This window comes from Mustela putorius, unplaced genomic scaffold (assembly GCF_011764305.1).
Source record: "Mustela putorius furo isolate JIRA1106 unplaced genomic scaffold, ASM1176430v1.1 tig00003976_pilon_pilon_pilon, whole genome shotgun sequence".
NCBI lineage: Eukaryota > Metazoa > Chordata > Mammalia > Carnivora > Mustelidae > Mustela > Mustela putorius.
The window spans coordinates 4,911,101-4,933,174 of NW_025422118.1; the positions used below are offsets into that span (position 1 = coordinate 4,911,101).

Genomic DNA, 22,074 nt, shown 5'->3' on the forward strand with positions numbered 1-22,074 from the left:
TTCCTATGTGTTGTTTTGACTTAGGGTCTATGAACAAACATTGCTGTGTAGCAGACATAGGCACTTTAACTGATGTAAACAGTATTTGGCTGATTACGATTTATCTGCAAGTAGTTGGAGCACCTGGGTGGCTCAGTTGGTTAAGTGTCAGCTTTCAACTTGGGTCATGATCCCGGGGTCCTGAGATGGAGCCCCTCATTAGGCTCCCTGTTCACTGCGGGGTATGCTTTTCCCTCTGCCTCTGCCATTCCCCCTGCTTGTGTTCTCTCTCTTGCTTACTCTCTCTCTCAAATAAATAAAATCTTAAAAAAAAAAGTAGTTGGAAATCAAATATTCTTTTATAGTAACTTAGGTGATTTAATTTCTGATTTTTAAATGCCAACATGGGAAGTGTGGGAAGGATTTTATTTTTACTTATATCTGTACATTTTCTTAAATAGTTAAACAGCATTTTAAGATGTAAATGAAAGCCTTTTTATTTAGGGAACTTATTGTTACTTGTCTTTACAAGATACATTTCCACCTAGAGGTTATTCATTAGAAAAATACTGGTGTAATACAGTTTTTTTGAACAGCTATGTGAGGCTTTTCTTTTTTAATTGGCTATCCTGTGTTTAAATTGAAAGATTTTTTAAAAATAGCTCTTACCATAGTGCTGTCTTTACTACTGCAAATTTTCTCCACGCCCCCCCCCCCAATAGTTTTGTGAAAATTGTTCACAATATCCAGTATGGTCCAGTGATTTTAGTTATCAGAAATTGCAAATCTTAAACACAGCATTTTAGGGGTATCTGAGTGGCTCAGTTAAGTGTCTGCCTTTGGTCCAGATCATAATCTCCAGGTCCTGGGATAGAGCCCCATGTGAGCGGGCTCCCTGCTCAGTGGGGAGTCTGCTTCTCCTTCTCCCTCTGCCACCCTCTTTCCCCCACTTGTATGCACTCACTCAAGAGCTCTCTGAAATAAATAAAATCTTTTATAAAATATATTTTAGTAATAAAAGGACTCATAATGTGTCATGTATGGAAATGGCTTTATGAATGAAATAAATAAAATCTTTTATAAAATATATTTTAGTAATAAAAGGACTCATAACATTGTGTCATGTATGGAAATGGCTTTATTGCCCTTTCATTATTTGCATCACATCTATGACTAGAATGAAAGTTAACTCAAGAGCATAGAAAGCAGCAGTGACTGTGCCTTCAGAATGGGAAGAAATAATTTCCTTTTCTTCTGCATATGTAAAAGGTAGCAACTAATGGCTTTTTCTGGCTGTGCAGGGACAAATTTTAGGTGACATTAGTATATTTATATCCATAGGTAGGAGTATTTATGTTGTGATAGGTAAGACTTTTTAAACTGATATTTGTTTCAGGTTCCCCAAATCTTAGGCTAATGAATCTATGGTAATTTCCCTTCTCCCTTTTATATGCTTTTTAGGGATGTTAGTGGAAGTAAGGACAACAAAGTGAGTGTTTGGAAATGCTTTCTGTAAAAACTCTAATATGTTGCCTCTGTAACAAATGATGTCAAACTTAGTGGCTTAAACACAACAAAATTTAAAACAACAGATTTACTGTCTTGGAGTTCTGGATGTCAGAAGTCTCACGGGGCTAAAATCAAGATAGGGTAGGGTTGCATTCCTTCTGGAGGCTCTAGGGAAGAATCTGTTTTCATGCCTTTTCCAGCTTCTAGAGGCTGCCTACATTCCTTGGGTTATGATCCCCCTCCTCTGTTTTCAAAGCCAGAAGTACAGTGTCTTCAGATGTCTGAATCTTCTCTCTCCCCTTTTCACTTATGAGGATCTTTGTGATTACATTGGTCCCACCTAGATTACCTAGGATATTCTCTCCATTGTAAGATCTTTAATTACATTTGCACATAAGGTAACATATTCACAGGTTCCAGGGGTTAGTGTGTGGGCATGTGGTAGGGGGACATTATTCTATCACAGCCTCTATCCAAGTTGAAGATCTTGTCTTTGTTAATTACAGTAATAAGGGATGTTTTCTGAAGCAATAAGCATTGCCTTTCTGAACTAATATAGACATGAGAGAAAAGTGGCTTAATGGTCAGTTACAGTACAGCATGTGATAAAGAGTGCAGGTCATGAAGTAAGACTGTCTTAGTTTGACTCCTGGCTTTATCACTTAATATCTGTGTGACCTTGGACAAGCCACCTAACCTGTTTTTCAATTTCCTCTTCTGTAAAATGGAGATGCTAATATTCACTTTACAGAGTTTTTCTGAGGGCTTAATGTTGTAATTCTTATAAAGCACTTGGAACAAGACATAAGTGCTCAGTAAATGACACTGTTCTACTTAAAGCATCTTTAAAGTATTCATTTGAAGCTTCAAGAGATTCTTCCTTTTTTTTTTTTTTTTAATAAAGATTCTGTGTATTTATTTGACACAGAGAGAGATCGATCACAAGTAGTCAGAGAGGCAGGCAGAGAGAGAGGGAGAAGCAGGCTCCCTGCTAAGCGGAGAGCCCAATGTGGGGCTTGATCCCGGACCCTGAGATCTTGACCTAAGCCGAAAGCAGAGGCTTAACCCACTGAGCCACCCAGGCGCCCCTCAAGAGATTCTTATATAGATAAAAATCTGGGTCTATTGAATTGCAGTTTTTTGTTTAACATTTTGATACTTATATCCAGATACTCCAAATACTTCATATTTGGAAAAACATCTGTGCCCATTAGTCTTTAAAAATTGGGTACAAGCTGAATAAATATGAATATTTTCTTGGTTTATAATTAGTGGATGGTATTTTTTCTTTTGAAAAATATATTAAAATTTTTATATGCTCATTATAGAATCTAGAGAGAAGCAAAAGGTAAAGCAAAAAAATAAAAAAAACTCATCCATAATTCCTTTCAGAGATAATAAGCATTTACATTTTAGGAAAGTGCTTCTCAATCCTGGGGGGATTTTGCCCCCCCAAGGGAACATTTGGCAAGGTGTGGAGACATTTTTGGTTCTTAATACTGGCAGGTGGTACTACTGTCATCTAGTGGGTTGAGGTCAGGTTGTTACTATACATCTTACAATTCACATGACAGCCCCTCCACAATAAGTTATCTGGCCCAAAATGTTAGTAGTGCTCAGATTGGAAAAACCCCCTTTTAGAGTGTAAACTTGCTGGTAAATGTATTGCCTTCTTAGTCATGTATTTAAATTTTGGATCACTTCTTGATCAGTGAGTTACGTAAAGTCTAGATACAAAAGACCAAATTTGATTTGGTAAGTCATATTTGACTCTTGAGAAATGTTAGTAATTTTAGAGGTTAGCATAACACAGCAGTTCGATGAGGTTTCCAAAGAAGGTTACATACTGGAATTATCTGCATAATTTTAGATTATGAAGTTGAAGTCCTGTTATAGCAAACCACTAGTGCTATGATTTTGGGCTATGCTTTTGGCTCTATTTGATAGCCAAATGTATTTTCTTCTGCCTTCATTACTTGGTTGGAAATGAGTATTTAATAAAACAGCAGTTGTAATTTCCTTTGTTGTTTCACGCCATCTCTGTATTCATTTAGCAGCCTTCCTCATTCCCTTACTGTACCAGGGGATAGGGCACAGCAATGAACAAAACATCGTAAGTTTCTTGTACGTTTTCTAGAATTGAAGTACGGTTGACCGTTGACTGCTATGATTTGAACTGTGCAGGTTCACTTACATACAGATTTTTTTTTAATAAATACAGTACTGTAAGTGTATTTTTCTCTTCCTTGTGGTTTTCTTAATATTTTCTCTAGCTTACTTTATTGTAAGAATACAGTATGTAATGTGTGTAACATGGAACATGTACTAAATGACTGTTTATGTTATCAGTAAGGTCAACAATAGGCTATTAGTAATTAAATTTTGGGGGAGTCAGAAGTTATCTGCAGGTTTTTGACTGCACTTGGCGTTAGCCCCGAACCTCCGTGTTGTTCAGGGGTCAACTTAGATTGGTTTTAATGGTTGATTTTTCCATGATTAAAGATGGCACTGCTACCCTTTGCCTTGAAAATTAAAGATAAACATGAATTTCAGGTACCTGAACACATTTGGCAGTTCTCTGGATGCTAAAGTTACTCAAAGACACCTCAAATATAGCTTGTCATTCTCATATAAATTGATCTTGTGTTTAGTACAGGTTTTGTATTTGTCTATAAATAATTTGAAAAAAGGAAAGTCATTTTATTAGAGGTCCAGATTCTTATCATGTGTTATGCTCAGTGGTGATGTGTTATGCTCGGTAGTGACAGTTTCTCTTGATATCATTAGTAGTGATTGCAGGGGTTTTGTTTTTGTTTTTAAGATTTAGTTATTTATTTTAGAGAGAGAGCAAGCCAGGGGAGGGGCAGAGGGAGAAAGAGAGAGAGACAGAAAATCTCAAGCCAACTACAGAGTGAGCGTGGAGCACCACACAGAGCTTGACCTGACCACTCCAAGATCATGACCTGAGCCAAAACCAGGAGTCAGTCGGGCTCTCAATGGAATGAGCCACCCAGGTGTCCTGTGACTGCAATTTTTATACACTAAAACAAAAGACAGAAAAGATTCATTTTATTTTATATCTATTGTTTTAATAAACGTGGACCCTAATATGTTAATATTTTATATATGCCCATAGAATTATTTGATTCATGGTAGTGAGCTTTGTATTTAATGTGGTTATGTAAATGTTTAGTTTCCTGAGAGAAAAATCTCTTGTCTGTCAATGACTATCTTGTGTGATGTGTTTATACTCTGTGCTTCCAGCACGTAATAAAGTATCTTCTACTCTAGGGGAGCCTAGATGGCTTAGTCAAACATGCGGCACTTGGTTTCGGCTCAGGTTGTGATCTTGGAGTTCTGGGATTGAGCCCCGCATCAGGCTCCATGCTCAGCATGGAGTCTGCTTGTCTCTCTCCCTCTGTTCCTTCCCCTTCTCTCCCTCAAATAAATAGATAAAAATCTAAAAAAAACAAAAAAAACAAAAAAAACTATCTTCTCCAATTTCTAATGGAAGGACTACTTGATAATAATAAGTTTACATAATAACTTTTGAAAAAATTTAAAAATAATTGGGGCAAAAATTTTTTGTTGTGGTTTTCCTCTTAGCGACCTGAATTACCTATTGCTAGTTTGGTTTTGCGTTGGACATATTATCATAGTGTAGATACTTACTAGCTTTATTCATGACCTTTCTTAAGAATGGAAGAAGCAAATCTGTACAGTCAGTTCTAAATGCCTGCTGCTCATAAAGTGGCATTTCAGTAAAACTAGTTAATGGTTATAATTCATATTGAAATATTTGTATTGTTAAGCCAATCCTATGGGCCCTTATTGTGATGCCCCCTTTGGTTTATAATTGATTTGTTTATTGATAATGTGTCAGGCACAGTAGTTGGTCTGGGGATTCAAAGATGAAGTAGTCCCACATCCTTAACATAGAGTTCCAGTCTTTTCATATTGTCTGGTGTCTGGGTCATTTTTATTTACATGAATTATGTAGTGTGCTTTCATTAAATGCTTATGATTTAGTTTTGCAGCATATCAAGAAAGACCCTTCTAATAATCTAGATATTTGGAAATTGTGATATTAACAAGCCAAAGAAGATCTTTTCTCTTTCTTTCTTTCTTTTTTTTTTTCTTGAAGATTTTATTTATTTGAGAGAGGGAGAGAGAGAGAACACACACAGGCATAGGGGGCAGAGGAAGAGGGAGAAACAGATTCCCTGCTGAACAGGGATTTCCGCTGTGGGGCTCCATTCCAGGACCCTGGAATTGTGACCTAAGCCAAAGGCAGATGCTTAACTGACTGAGCCACCCAGGTGCCCTGTATGTTGTTGTTGTTTTAAGTAAGCTGTATGCCCAGTGTTAGGTTTGAACTCACAACCCCAAGATCAAGAGTCCCATGCTCCACCAGCTGAACCAGCCAGGTACCCCAAGAAACCAATAAAGTTCTTAGCTGAAACCCTTTTAGGTAATTGTTAATGTAGGTTTTTGGAAAGGCACCTTCCTCCCTTTCCACAGGTTAAAACTTTTGTTTTCCGAAGTCTGGAAATGTCTGAGGTCCCCAGTATCCTCTCTCACCACATCCCACAGCTTCTTAACCCTGGATGTTTTCTCTTGCCATGCAAGCGTTTGTCCCTTTCTGTCACCAGGGACTCTGTTTTGCTCATCTTTTATCTCTAGTACTCAAGACTAAACATAATACAATACTCGATATGAAATGAATAAATGAATCTTAACCAGGAGCAATTTCTGAGCCTCAGCTCTAGCAATTGCCTTTTACTGCTTTTCTCTCTTCAGTAATAATGTAACTGTATAATTTCAGGAGCCATGTCTGAATTTTCTTCCCTTTAACTTTAGTGCTTAGCCTAGTGTCTAGTAAATAGTAGATGGTCAGTAAATAATTGTGGGTTTTTTTGGTGGTTGTTGGTTTTTATTAGAAAAGCCTATATAGGTTGGGGTGGGGACAACCTGGCTGTAACTTTTGTTCTCCTTCCCACTGCAGTAGCACCAGAATGGAAAGAAGGAGGAGCTGGCAGGAACCTTGGCCCAACATTGTTTCAGCCCACAGAGGACAAGTAACAGCAGCTGGTATCCAGAGTTTCACAGATGCAGGCGTGCATGCACACACACTTCCTGTAGGTTAAGCTAGTTCCTTACAGTGTATTAAGTGCTGTGGTAAAGCATAGGTAGGATGTTGTGCCAGCAGAAGAGGGTACTCGACCTGGCTTCAGAGTGTGTATAATGTGTGAGAGGTGGTCTGGAAAAGCTTCTTGGAGTATTTCAGTACATCTGAATAGAATCTTAAAGCCATTGATGAGAGAGGAGGAGATGCCAGAAAGGTGGAGGGCAAGGTGGGAAAGCTGTAGCCCCAGAAGATGAGGCTGGACAGTAGGCAAATCAAGGAAGGTCTTCTGCTTTTTGGATTTTATCCTAAAGCCTGGAGAGCCATAAGAGATTATTAAAGGGCTTTTTTGCCTTTGTTTTGCAATACTGTCAGTGCTATAGGAGCAGAATTGGGGGTGGACAGCAAGGGAAGCAGGAAGAACAATTTGGAAATTGATGCTGTAATCCAGACGATAAATGATAAGCAGAGGCAGTGAACGTAGCAAGACTTAGAATTGGAAGAAAGTTTGAGGGTAGAATCCAGCTTCGCTTTATGCATTGAGATGATCTTCTTCCAGTCTGGGGGCTTGTTTTTTCACTTGTGTTGTAACTTTGGCATTTTTTTTTTTAAATTAAGATTGCTGATTTTATTAATCACATTTATACTCTATCATTTAAGAAGTCCTTCCACCTTACATTCATAAGGATCTTCTGTACTTTTGTTTTTTCATAAAAGTTTTTAAGTTTTACTTTTTATATTTGATCTTTATCCTACCTGGAGTTGGTATACTATATGGTGAGGATCTAATTTTTTTCCTACATGGATGAGCAGTTATCCATACCATTCTTTGAATCTTCTTTCCTTTCCTCACTAATCTGTAGTGCTGCTTCTCTTATATGCCAGATTCCCATATAGGCTTGGATCTGTGTCTAGGATCTTACTGTTTCATTGTCTGTTCCTTTGCCAGTACTTCACCTTTTAATTACTGTAGCTTAATAAGTGTAAAGCTTTTTATTTTAAGCACATTTAACATGTGTACGAATCAGTTATTCTTTGAATGGATATTATAGACTTTATTGTTCGGAAACATACACAGATGCTTTCTTGATTGCTTTCACAGCATTTTTTTCAAGATATTATTTACATACCATACAATTCTCCCTTTTAAAGTATACATTTCTGTGGTTTTTAGTATATCCGCAAAGTTGTGCAACCATCATCACTAATTCCAGAACATTATTATCACCTCAGAAAGAAATCCCCTACCCATTAGCAGTCAGCCTCTGTTTTCTCCCTTCTTCCAGTCCCTCATCTGTCACTATGAATTTGCCTATTTTGGACATTTCATACAAATGGAATCATGCAATATGTAGCCTTTCATGACAGCTTTCTATTTAAATTGAGTACAATTGATAGATTAGCAGGGCATTCTCTAGGAATAATATTGTCTAAGAAAGTAGGACAAAAATACTGTACCGTGGGCGCCTGGGTGGCTCAGTGGGTTAAGCCGCTGCCTTCGGCTCGGGTCATGATCTCAGGGTCCTGGGATCGAGTCCCGCGTCGGGCTCTCTGCTCGGCGGGGAGCCTGCTTCCTCCTCTCTCTCTCTCTCTGCCTGAGTCTCTGCCTACTTGTGATCTCTCTCTGTCAAATAAATAAATAAAATCTTTAAAAAGATTTATTAAAAAAAAAATACTGTACCGTAGTGGAGAGAAAGAAGAAATTTTACCAGTATTTGTTTGTTTTGTTTTTATTGTTTAAGCATTACATTCATATTTTATTTCTCCATTATTGAAGAATGTGGCTTATCTTATGCTTTTGCTTAGTTGGTAATGAATAAATGTCATGTAGCAAATTCTACAAGGATTTTGGTCTTTTGATATATCTTGAGTTTATTCAATTAGATGGAGTGAGACTATTTTGATTTGGCTATTGTCTGTAATTGTATACAAATGACACAATTTGCTTTATATCTTTGTGGATAAGTGAGTAAAATCCCATGAATGTATAAAGGGAATACATTCTCTCCTGAATTGTTTATTTTCTTTTTCTTTTTTTTTTAAAGATTTTATTTATTTATTTGACAGAGAGAAATCACAAGTAGATAGAGAGGCAGGCAGAAGAAGAGGCTGAGCAGAGAGCCCGATGGGGGACTCGATCCCAGGACCCTGAGATCATGACCTGAGCCGAAGGCAGTGGCTTAACCCACTGAGCCACCCAGGCGCCCCGTGAATTGTTTATTTTCTAACACAAGCAGATTTTCCACTTTAACCCAGAAATTAGTCAGCAGCTGAGAGTTCTTTTTAAAAGGCTACTGTGGAAAGTACCTTTTAAATCAAGATACCCAGATAAGGTTTACTAATATAGAACATTTATTTAACATCCTAAAATGTTGTAAGCCTTTTGTGTCATTTGGAGAATTGATGCTTTATTAGTATAATTACTGAAGAATAGTTCAGAAAAGAAGATGTTTTCCCCTGAGTCATAGCATTAAACTTTCAGAGTTAGCCTCAACCAGAATGGTAGTAAATGTCTTTAAATGCTTCAGAAGTTTGACCAGCAGTCTTTCCAAACCTCATAATTTTGATATCCTCAAATTTTCATTAAAAATGTCATAGGGGCGCCTGGGTGGCTCAGTGGGTTAAAGCCTCTGCCTTTGGCTCAGGTCATGTATCAGGCCCTCCATCAGGCTCTCTACTCAGCTGGGAGCCTGCTTCCTCCTCTCTCTCTCTGCCTGCCTCTCTGCCTACTTGTGATCGCTCAAATAAATAAATAAAAAATCTTAAAAAAAAAAAGTCATAGGGAAACTAAAAATTTGTGAAGTATCTGAAGAGTTAGTATCATTATATATGGCCTCAAAGTCTCTGAAGTCCAACCATTTGCATTACTGTGGGAATTTAACAAATTGTTTGAGAGAAAATGCCCAAATTCCCATAGAAAATAGTGTGCTGCTATACCACTGTGGTTACAGCTGTGGTTGGCTGTGCCCAACAACTGTTTAACACTTAGGTACTAATAAAAGTGCTTTATATTGTTTGTAGATAAAAGAGTAAATCTTACAATCTGATACAGTTTTTGTACCCTTAAAGGATAAGATCGTCTAAAGACAAACAGAACAACCACTTCCATTTGTAATTTTATTTGTATTTCCTTGCTAGGAATTTTCAAGCAGGATCCATTTTGTTTGAAAGATTGACATTGACTTCTGTAGTTACTGTACCAGATTTGGTTATTGTTTTTTTTGTCTATAACAGAGCTAGATTAGATGTTATCAAGTCTGGCTGCTTTTAGTGAATAAAAGGTAAACATTGTTGTTCACTTCCTTTTTGGTGCTACAGAGGCGTGGTCAAGTTCTTAGAACCAAAAGGGTGATTTTGTTTTTGTTTTTGTTTTTGTTTTTTTGCCATAACTTCCACCCTCACCCTTGACCTTTTTTTTTTTTTTTTTTTTTTAAGGATTTTATTTATTTGAGACAGAGACAGCAAGAGAGAGAGCACAAGAGGGGAGAAGACAGAGACAAGCAGGCTTCCCACTGAGCAGGGAGCCAGACCTGGCTTGATCCTAGAGTCCTGGGATCATGATCTGAGCCAAACGCAGACACTTAACTGAGCCACCCAGGTGCTCCTGATTTTTTTTTTTTTTTTTAAGTTGAAATGTAGGAAGGCTTGTGAAGGAAGAATACTGATTTTTAGTGTAATTTGTATTCTATTCTTACTTAATAGTAGGAGTTTGTGTTTGCTGATTTTTAAAGGTGTGTGTTTGGCCTCCTAAAAATATTTATCTCCTACTTACTTCCAAAAAGGTCATATGGCTTATAGTTTTTTTGGTGTGGTTGGTTTATTTTTCTTTAATTTATTTGAGAGAGCCCGAGAGATGGAGATTTCTAGAGAGAGCACGTGCAGGTGTGCGTGTGGGAGGGAGTAGAGGGAGAGACAGACTCATGCTTCTGCAGGGCTCACTCAGGCTCATTCCCAGGACTCTGGGATCGTGACCAGAGCCGAAGGCAGAGTCTTATAACCAACTGGGCCACCCAGGTACCTCTGAATAGCTTATCATCTTTTTTTTTTTTTTTTAAGGATTTTATTTATTTATTTGACAGACAGAGATCACAAGTAGGCAGAGAGGCAGGCAGAGAGAGAGAGAGAGAGAGGGAAGCAGGCTTCCTGCAGAGCAGAGAGCCCGATGCGGGGCTCGATCCCAGGACCCTGAGATCATGACCTGAGCCGAAGGCAGCAGCCCAAACCACTGAGCCACCCAGGCGCCCCGGAATAGCTTATCATCTTAAAATAGACATAATAAAGCAAAATAACATACCTTTGTTGTTTTTTTTTTTAATATTTTATTTATTTATTTGACAGACAGAGATCACAACTAGGCAGAGAGAGGAGGAAGCAGGCTCCCTGCTGAGCAGAGAGCCTGATGCTGCAGGGCTGGATCCCAGGGCTCTGGGATCCTGACCTGAGACAAAGTCAGAGGCTTTAACCCATTGAGCCACCCAGGAGCCCCACCTCTGTTGTTTTTAACAGTACACCTTCGTTATTACATTACTAACAAATAATTTTTAAATTATGAAAACCAAAACGGGCAATGCAGGATTTAACTTCTAGTCAAAGGATCACTCTGATCATATCATTAAATTAAATTCTGACTAGAACACAGAACTAAAAAGAATGGCATCTCTTTTAAAACCTTGCATTAGTGGATTTGGGCTCTTTTCTTAAAGATTAATAAGCATGTTTTTCAAGTTTTTAAAAAAGTATCAGGTTTCACCCATGCAAACCTATCTACAGAAAATTAATGTACCATATTTTTAAAAAATGAACTACCCTTTCCCATTTTTTTTTCTTTTGGTGTGAATTTGGGATTAAAAAGAGTGTAATGAGGGGCGCCTGGGTGGCTCAGTGGGTTAAGGCCTCTGCCTTCGGCTCAGGTCATGATCTCAGGGTCCTGGGATCGAGCCCCACATCGGGCTCTCTGCTCTGCGGGGAGCCTGCTTCCTCCTCTCTCTCTGCCTGCCTCTCTGCCTACTTGTGGTCTCTCTCTGTCAAATAAATAAATAAAATCTTAAAAAAAAAAAAAGAGTGTAATGAAAATCTCCCTTGATGCTGTCATCTGGAAATCTTGCCCTATGAATCATAGTTGAAAGTTTTTTGGGGGGCAGAAATGGGTGTATGTATATGTATTAAATTGATTTCAGATACAAGGTCTGACTGTCAAACATGAGTGATTATTCAGTTAGAAATCAATATATGAGTGTAATTGGTAGCTTTCTCTTATTACACCTCAAAGAGTGTCTATTTAAGCTTGCCTTTATGTACTGCATTTCAAGTTTTTGCCCTAAGACAAAATTACCCTCTAATTTTTTAACATGTGTTTAAAATTTTTTTTTCTTAATAATGTTTTACTGCAGAAATCACCAAGCAATAAAAATGCCGGGTTTTCAAGAACCAGCAGAGCTGGTTCATTACTGTAGAGACTGCGTGCACTCCATTCCTGTTACTATAGAAACACCCATAAACTGTGGATTTATCATAAACCTTGAGAAATGTTCCTCGCAGCACTTCACATAAAAAAAAAAATCTGGGGCGCCTGGGTGGCTCAGTGGGTTAAGCCGCTGCCTTCGGCTCAGGTCATGATCTCAGGGTCCTGGGATCAAGTCCTGCATCGGACTCTCTGCTCGGCAGGGAGCCTGCTTCCCTCTCTCTCTCTCTGCCTGCCTCTCCATCTACTTGTGATTTCTCTCTGTCAGATAAATAAATAAAATCTTAAAAAAAAAAAAAATCTGGATCCCTTATTTACCTGGGGTAAAGGAAGACCATTCTCTTCCTCAGTGTTCTGGAAACCACATTTATTATATTCCACTGTTTTTCTTTAGCCCTAAAATTTCTAATGTTGATATATCAAGTAGACTTTGTATTCTACTATGATTGATAATTACTGGAATAGGTTTGGAAAATTAAGATTGATGTTCATGTCAATTCAGTTAACTATAACTGTGAAAATTGTTTTTTGAGAGCTTCTACATTCTGAATTTCAGTTTTGATAACTCTAGGGTTTTAAGTAGATATGCTTATTTGAAGTTTTTGATATCTTTTGGTCTTTTTTCAGTTAATAGACTCCAGAAATTCATTTCATTTCATGCCAGTCCCTTGGGGCTTTAAGCCTTGCAGGGAAGGTTAGCCCAGAAGTGAAATCTCAATAGTGGCTAGGTAAGCAATTATCAGTCAGATTTTGCCAAGGATGTTACCTGAAAAGGCTATAACTGCATTTATGTTCTCTTGTATTCTGCATGGAAAGATCCTCAACAACTGTTTAAAACATTTCATTTATATGTAATAACCCTCTTAAATTTACAGATTTCAGTTTAAAAGACTCATTAAGCCCCACCTCTTAGCCTTCACTTTGGGCTCTAGGAGCATATGGATGAATAAAATTACTTCCTACTTTGAGAAAATCACATAAACTGATTGTTTCCTGATTACTAAGAGGTATGCATAGTACTATCTAAGGAACATAGAGGAGAGTTACACAGACTAGCCTAGAGCTTAAGTGACTACTTCTTGAAAATTACTTTCTGAGCTCAGAAGATGGTTAAAAGTCAAGCAAAAAAGGGTATATAAAAGGGCATATTAGGTATTAAAGATCATTGTTAAAGGCACAGTGGTATGAAATAGTGTATACAGTAATTCCTAGTATTTTTTTTTTTTTTTAAGATTTTACTTATTTGACAGAGAGAGATAGTGAGAGAGGGAACACAGCAGGGGGAGTGGGAGAGGGAGAAGCAGGGAGCCCATCAGGGTTCAATCCCAGGTCCCTGGGACCACAACCTGAAAGGAAGGCAGACCCTCCAACCAACTGAGCCATTCAGGCGCCCCTAATTCCCAGTAGTTTAACATTATTAGCATACCAAAATGACTAGAAGTTGGAGACCTAGGTAGAGACCTTGCTTTGAGGGCTTCGAGTGCTTCATTGGCCAGAGTGGTTGGACTTTTTCTAGGAATCATTGAAGGATTTTAATCAGGTAAATGATATGCTTAGATTTACAAATTAACTGACCCAGGAATGTATTTAAGGGGTAGTTGAATCTGAAAACAGATACAGGCAATGTGATAACATCTTAGAACCACTTCTTTTTTTTAATAGATTTTATTTATTTGACAAAGAGTTACAAGGACTGGGAGCAGTAGAGGGAGTGGGAGGAGCAGGCTCCCCACTGAGCTTGGAAGCTGATGTTGGGGTTCAGTCCAAGGACCCCGGGATCATGACCTGAGCCGAAGGCAAATGCTTAACCAACCAAGGTATCCAGGTGCCCCTTAGAACCACTTTTGCTTCCAAAAAGCTTGAATAATAATATCGCCATAAGGAGTTTTGACATACAATAAAATATAGTTGATTTTTGAGTAATATGTCTTTATACTACATGGGTTTTAGCAAACTAATTTCTAATACCTAAGTATATAAGGTAAGCAGCAACAACAACAGCAAAAATACTCGTGTCTGCAGGCTTCACTTACATGTAGATTTTTCTTGATAAGTACAGTGTGGTACTGTATATCTTCTGATTTTCTTAACATTATCTTTTATTTAGTTTATGGTGGAAAGTAACTTTAACTGTACATTAAACGCATCATGACAGATCATATAAATCTTTGACTTTTTACATTTAACACATCATGAATATTTAGTTGATGTTCCTAGCTTCATCCTGTTCATCTGAAACACATGGCACACTTCTTTTTTTAAGCTTTTATCTAAGATTTGACTTAAGGAGTCTATAAACTTTTTATTATTCCTGTCCTGAATATGTTGGTAAATAAATACATAAGAGCTCTAAAGCTTTAGTTGACAATTTTCAACACTTTTCCTTTTAAAACTGTCAACAGCTTCAACCAAATTAAGAAAAAGGTATTCATTGACTGACTTATGTCATCTTAAAAAAATGGGTCAGAGGAAGAATTTATCATAAATTGTTTGCCTGTGGTGGTTTCATTTACTTGGAAGTACATATTAATGTGGGTAGAAGACTAGTACCATTATTTAGTCTCTCACCAAACTGTTAATTAACTCTGGGGAGTGGAATTGGGGAAGTGTGAAGTGTAAGATGTAAGCATTTCTGTTGTTGTTGCTACTTACTTTATATACTTAGGGAGTTTGAGAAATTAGTTTACATATTAAGAGTCATTGCTATGGAGGTGCCTGGGCGGCCCAGTCGTTGAGCATCTGCCTTTGGCTCAGGTTGTGATCCCAAGGTCCTGGGATCAAGTGCCGCATCGGGCTTCCTGCTCCTTGGGAAGCTTGCTTCTCCCTCTCCCACTCCCCCTGCTTGTGTTTCCTCTCTCACTGTCTCTCTCTGTCAAATAAATAAATAAAATCCTGTGTAAAAAAAATTTTTTAAAAGAGTCGTTGCTATGAAACAGCGTGGATTTATAGGATGTCTGATTATGAGCAAGTTACTTAATCATGCTGGTCTTCATATTTCATTTGTAAATTAAGCATTGTATTTCCTCAGAGGTTTGTTTTGAGGAATAAAAAAATAAACATGAAGCAGTTAGAATGGTTTGACATATAATAAGCTCTCAAATGCTAGCTGTTATTATTATTATTTTAGTAATAAAAAAATTAAAACATACCATCTTTATCAGGGATTTATTAGGGACAAAGGTGTGAGAATTTTTGATGGCCTCTACTGAGGGGTTTTGAAATTAGAGGGTGTGAAACACCTAACTTCCAAATCCTCCCTGTCTTTCGCCTAAATGCCTTGTTTCCCAGTTAACAGGATCTCAGATGTCTATCATATTGTGATGGTAATACAGTTTAATTCTTAGTCACCTTCTGATTCGCATTGCTCCCATTATTTACTACTGTTTTATGACTCTTACCCATTAAATCTCATCTAGTATGCTAAAGACATTGTAAATGCCTTTAGGTTGGAGATCAAGTGTTTCACAATTTCTGTGTACCCAGCATCACACTCACTGATAATAGCCAAGTATTGAGTTCTAACTATACTCCAGGCAGTGTCCAAAGTACTGCTCACAGATTAACTATTCTTACAATTCTGTACAAAGTAGACTATTATAAATATCCGGTTTCTGGATAAGGATACTGAGATTTAGGGAGATTAAGTTGCCAAAGTCATGAAGCTAACAGCCTTAAATTTGGGTTTTGAACCTAGGAGTTTGATTCTGAGCCTGTATTTTCAACCAGAGTGCCCACTGGAGAGCCATCTAATTCTTTAAGGTCTTAAATATTTAGATCCATGTGTCTGCTGTTTACTCCCTAGCTGTCAGACTCCAGTACATGCAAAAATCACTATGTAGAGGAATTTAGTTATAGTCCTAAAATGTCTTTCTTTTAAAAATTACCAAAACTGCTTTCCTGACTGCATTGTGGTATCACTTGGATAATATCAAAAAAGCATGGCTCTATTTTCACACTTTGACTTTCTAGAAAAGATAATAATGTGGAATATTTGGCGTAGTTGGTCAGAATTTTGTGTCAAGTTTGTTTTGTTTTGTCTTGTTTTTAAGTAAACTCTGTGCGCAGTGCGGGGCTTGAACTCACAACCTAGAGACCAAGAGTTACATGCTCTACCAACTGAGCCAGCCAGGTGCCCCAGTGCCAAGTTTTAATTGAGGCTTTTACTGCCTTAAGTAGTGGTAGCTTTTTCTTTTCAAAATTTCTTCCAAACCTTAGCCAAGTTATTTTGTTTTTTTCCCAGCTTTTCACTTTTAAGGTTTAGGGAAGTTAAAAGAATATTAGTCAACACCTAGATTAGCCAGTGGTTAACATTTTGCCTCCTTTTATATGTCATTTTTTAATCCCAGGACATTTGAAAGTGTGATCCCATGGCAATTTAAATATTTCAGCAATGGTTTTTCTAAGAACATGACATTCTTTTATATAAACCAAACACTTTTATCATACCCTGGAAAGTTAATAGCTCCATTTATTAAAGGCCAGTCCAAAAATATTTTTTAAAACCTATGTGTGTGTATTTAAATTTGTGATTTCGTCAAAGTTCATGCATTACGTTGGTGGTTAAATCTTTTAAAATCTAGAAGAATCTGGGCACCTGGGTGTCTCAGTTGATTAAGGGTCTGCCTTTGGCTCAGGTCATGACCTAGGGTCCTAGGATTGAGCCCTACATCAGGCTCTCTGCTCAGTGGGGAGTCTGCTTATCCCTCTCACCCTCCCTCTGTGCCCCCCCCAATAAATAAAATCTTTTTAAAAAATCTAGAAGAGGGGCACCTGGGTGGCTCAGTGGATTAAGCCTCTGCCTTCAGCTCAGGTCATGATCTCAGGGTCCTGGGATCGAGCCCCACATCGGGCTCTCTGCTCAGCAGGGAGCCTGCTTTCCCTCTCTCTCTGCCTCCCTGCCTACTTGTGGTCTCTGTCAAATAAATAAATAAAATAAAAATAAAAAATCTAGAATCTTTCCATTTTTTGTTTGTTTAAAACATTAGCTTTTTTGAAGAGCCTAGGCCAGTTGTCTGAGAGAATGTTCCACATTTTGTATTTGTTTCATTGTTTCCTCATTGTGAGATTCAATTTAAGCATTGGGAAGAATACTTAGGAGATGATGATGTGTTAATGAGGCCCATAATGCCAGGTTTTTCAGGTTTGGTAAAGCCATGTTTAATCACTTGGTTAAAATGATGCCTGCCAGGTCTATTGTATCTATTTATGTTTGGAATTAATATGTAATCTATGGAGTAACAAATATTTAAACTATCATTCACTTTCCCCATTTTTGCCTGGGAAACCCTTTCCCCATTTTTACCCTGGGAAACCCTTAGTGGGTCTTTGCATTTTCCAGAATGTCAGAATAAAGGATGTTGTTTGTAAGATATGTGCCTTGTAAATATTTTCTCCCTGCCTATACTGTACCTTTTTGTTTTGTCTCTGTAATATTTTTTGGTTTTTCTATTTTTAAGATTTCATTTATTTATTTGAGAGAGAGAGAGACAGAGCATGAGCAGGGGAGAGGAGGCAGTGGGAGAGGGAGAAGCAGACTCCCTACTGAGCAGAGAGCCCATTGCGGGGTTGGATCACAGGACCCTGGGGTCATGACCTGAGCTGAAGTTTCAGGCAGAGGCTTAACCCACTGAGCCACCCAGGTGCCCTGTGTGGAGAAGCAGATTCTGTGTGGAGCAGGGAGCCCAACTCGAGCTTTGTCGCAGGACATTGGGGTCATGACCTGAGCCGAAGTCAGATGCCTAACAGACTAAGGCACCCAGACACTCAGGCACACTTACTGTTTCTTATCTTTCCATTCTGACTGGTGTGAGATGATATCTCATTGTAGTTTTGATTTGCATTTTCCTGATGATTAGAGTGATGTTGAGCATCTTTTCATATGTCTGTTGCCCATTTGTATGTCTGCTTTGGAAAAATGTCTATTTAGGTCCCCCCACCCATTTTAATCAGATTTTATGGGGTTTTTTGGCATTGATTGTATGAATTCTTTATATATTTTGGATATTAACCCATTATCAGATATATCATTTGCACATATCTTCTCCCACTTAGTAGGTTGCCTTTTTGTTGTGTTGATCGTTTCCTTTGCAGTGCAAAAGCTTTTTGGTTTAATATAATTCCAATTATCGGGGCACCTGGGTGGCTCAGTGGATTGAGCCTCTGCCTTCAGCTCGGGCCATGATCTCAGGGTCCTGGGATTGAGCCCCACATCGGGCTCTCTGCTCAGCAGGGAGCCCGCTTCCTCCTCTCTATTTCTCTCTGCCTGCCTCTCTGCCTACTTGTGATCTCTGTCAAATAAATAAATAAAATCTTAAAAAAAATTTAAAAAAATATATAATTCCAATTATTTATTTTTTGCTTTGGTCCTTTGCCTAGGAGACAGATCTGGAAAAATATTCCTAAGACAGATGTATAAGAGTTTAGTGCCTATGTTGTCTTTTAGGAGTTCTTTGGCTTTAGGTCTTATATTTAAGTCTAATTCATTTTGAGTTTATTTTTTTGTATGGCATAAGAAAGTGACCCAGCTTCATTATTTTGTGTTAAGCAGTCCAGTTTCCCCAACATCATTTGCTGGAAAGACCGTCTTTTCTCTCTTGTATATTCTTGCCTCCTTTGTCATAGATTAATTGACCATACACGTGTGGGTTTATTTCTGGGTTCTTTATTTTGTTCCATTGACCTATGTATCTCTTTTTGTGCCAGTACTATACTGTTTTAATTACTGTAGCTTTGTAATATAGTTTGAAATCGGGGATTGTGATAACAAGGATTATGATATGATGATTGTGTTCTTTCTCAAGATTGTCTTTACTTTGAAGTATGTGCTCTTGATACCCACTTTGAGAGTTTTTATCATGAATGAATGTCAAATTCTTTTCTGTACCTATTGAGAAGTTCATATGATTGTTATCCTTCATTTTGTTAATGTGGTGTATCCTTTTGATTGATTTGCTGATATTGAACCATCCTTGCAACCATGGAACAAATCCCACTTCATTGTGGTGCTTGATGCCCCCCCCCCTTTTTAAAGGTTTTATTCATTTATTCATCAGAAAGCACAAGCAGGGGGAGCAGTAGGCAGAGGGAGAAGCAGGCTCCTTGTTGAGCAAGGAGCCTAATGTGAAACTCGATCCCAGGACCCTGGGATCATGGCCTGAGCCAAAGGCAAATGCTTAACCAACTGAGCCACCCAGGTATCCCATGAATGATCCTTTTAATGAATTGTTGAATTTGATTTGCTAATGTTTTGTTGAGGATTTTGCATTTGTGATCATCAGGGATATTGTTCTGTCATTTTCTTCTTTTTCTTTTATAGTGTCTTTGTCTAGTTTTGATCTCAGGATAATACTGGCCTCATAGAATGAATTTGTAAGCATTCCTTCTTCTTCTTCTTTTAAAGATTTTATTTATTTATTTGACAGAGAAATCACAAGTAGGCAGAGAAGCAGGCAGAGAGAGAGGGGGAAGCAGGCTCCCTGCTGAGCAGAGAGCCCGATGCGGGCCTCGATCCTAGGACCCTGGAATCATGACCTGAGCCGAAGGCAGAGGCTTTAACCCACTGAGCCACCCAGGTGCCCCTCTTTTATTTTTTTTTTTTGAAAGTTTGAGAACAATAGGTATTAACTCTTTTTTTAAATGTTTGGTGGAATTCACCTGTGAAGCCATCTCGTCATGGACTTTTGTTGGAAGTTTTTAGATTACCAGCTCAATTTCATTACTTGTAATTGGTCTGTTCAGATTTTCTTTTCTTTCTGATTCAGTTTTAGAAGATTGTGTGTTCCTAGAAATTTATCCATTTCTTCTAGGTTACCCGATCTGTTGCCATATTTTTCTAGTAGTCTTTTATGATCCTTTGTGTTTCTTTGGTGTTGGTTATCTTTTCCTCTCTCATTTTTTATTTTATTTATTTGAGTTCTCTCTCTTCTGGGTGAAGGCTTATGAATCTGTTTATCTTTTCAAAGAACCAGATTTTAGTTTCATTGACCTTTTCTATTTTTTTTTTTATTTCATTTATTTCTGCTCTGGTCTTTATTGTTTCTTTTTTTCTACTGAGTTTGACCCCCCCCCCCACCCCACCTCTTTTTCTAGTTCTATTAGGTGTAAGTTTAGATTATTTATTTGAGATTTTTGATTCTTCTGGTAAGCCTATCTTGCTGTAAATTTCCCTCTTTTTGAACCAGTGTAGTTCTTTTTTTTTTTTTTTTTTTAAGATTTATTTATTTATTTGACAGAGCACAAGCAGAGGGAGTGGCAGGCAGAGGGAGAGTAAGAAGCAGGCTCCTGCTGAGCAGGGAACCTGATGCAGTACTCCATCCTGGAACCCTTGGATCATGACCTGAGCTGAAGTCAGACACTTAACTGACTGAGGCACCCACGCACTCTGCAACCTTTTGTATTTCCATTTTAATTTGTCTCCAGACATTTTTTATTTCCTCTTTGATTTCTTTTTGACCCATTGGTTGTTTAGTAGTATGTTGTTTAGCCCCTGTGTGTTTGTGTTTTTTGCAGTTGTTTTCTTGTAATTGATTTCTAGTTCTATACTGTTGTGGTCAGAAAAGATGTTTGATATAATTTCGGTCTTCTTAAATTTATTGAGACTGCTTTGTGACCTAACATGTTATCTCTCCTGGAGACTGTTCTGTGTACCCTTGAAAAGATGTGTATTCTGACATTTTTGGGTGTGATGTTCGGTGTGTATCTGTTAAGTCCATCTGGTTTGTTGTGTCACTCAAAGACACTGTTTCCTTATTGATTTTCTGTCTGGATGATATATCATTGATGTAAGTGGGGATGTTAAGGTCCCCTACTATTGTGTTACTGTCAAATTTCTCCTTTTATGTCTGTTAATATTTGCTTTATATATTTAGGTGCTTTTATGTTTAATATATTGAGTTTTTACAATTGTTATATCCTCTTCTTGGATTGACACCTTTATCATTATATAATGCCATTCTTTGTCTCTTATTATAGTATTTGTTTTAAGGTTCCTTTTGTCTGATGGAAGTATTACTACTCCAGCTTTTTCTTTTTTTCCATTTGCATGGAATATCTTTTTCCACTTCTTCACTTTCACTCTGTATGTGTCTTTGGGTCTTAAGTGAGCCTCTTGTAGACAGCATATAGCTAGGTCTTCTTTTTTATCCATTCAGTCACCCTGTGTCATTTGGAGCATTTGGTCTGTTTGCATTTAAAGTAATTATTGACAGGTATGAACTTATTGCCATTTAGTTAATCATTTTCCAGTTGTTTTTGTAGTTCTCTGTTCCTTTCCTTTCTCCTCTTGCTTTTTTTCCCCATGTGATTTGATGACCTTCTTTAGTGTTTTGCTTGGATTTCTTTTTCTTTATTTTTTTGTGTATTACAGGTTTTTGGTATGTGGCTACCATGAGTTTCATAAATAACATCCTATGTGTATGGTTGCTTAAGTTCAAACATATTCTGAGAGCACTCCATTTTTACTCTCTCTCCCATGTTGAATGTATATGACATGATATTTTGCATCTTTTTATTTTGTGTATCCCTTAACTAATTTTTGTAGATATAGTTGACTTTACTACTTTTGTCTTTTAATCTGCATACTAGCTTTATAAATGATTGATTTACTACCTTTACTTATGTATTACTTTTATTAGTGAAGTTTTTTTTCCTTTCATAATTTTCTTCTCATTATACCTTTATTTTCTGCTGAAGGACGTCCCTTTAAAATCTCTTCCCCACTCCTAACCCCCTTTAACATTTCATGTAAGGCCAGTTTAGTGGTGATGAACTCCTTTAACTTTTGTTTCTCTGTGAAACTCTGTGTCTTCTTCAATTCTGAATGATAACCTTTCTAGGGAGAGTATTCTTAGATGTAGGTTTTTTCCTTTTAGCACTTTAAATACATCATGCCACTCTCTTCTGGCCTCTAAGGTTTCTGCTGAAAAATCAGTTGATAGCATTGTGGTGTTTTCTTGTCCATAACTATATCCTCTTCTCTTGCTTTTAAGATTCTCTATTTTTA

General features: G+C 37.6%; 1 protein-coding gene across 5 annotated transcripts in view; it reads left to right on the plus strand.

Moving 5' to 3' along the window:
• The window catches only part of NSD3 (nuclear receptor binding SET domain protein 3), a 121,330-nt gene that overhangs the window by 17,460 nt on the left and 81,796 nt on the right, over window positions 1-22,074 (plus strand). For 2 of the 5 annotated variants that reach the window (XM_045070915.1, XM_045070916.1), the window contains exon 1: window positions 6,499-6,626. The exons of 1 other annotated variant lie outside the window; for it this stretch is intronic. The gene's annotated coding sequence lies outside the window, so the exon portion shown is untranslated. Of the gene's footprint in view, window positions 1-6,498; window positions 6,627-22,074 lie in introns of those variants that run through there. 2 more of the 5 variants (XM_045070917.1, XM_045070918.1) reach the window with 1 other exon arrangement.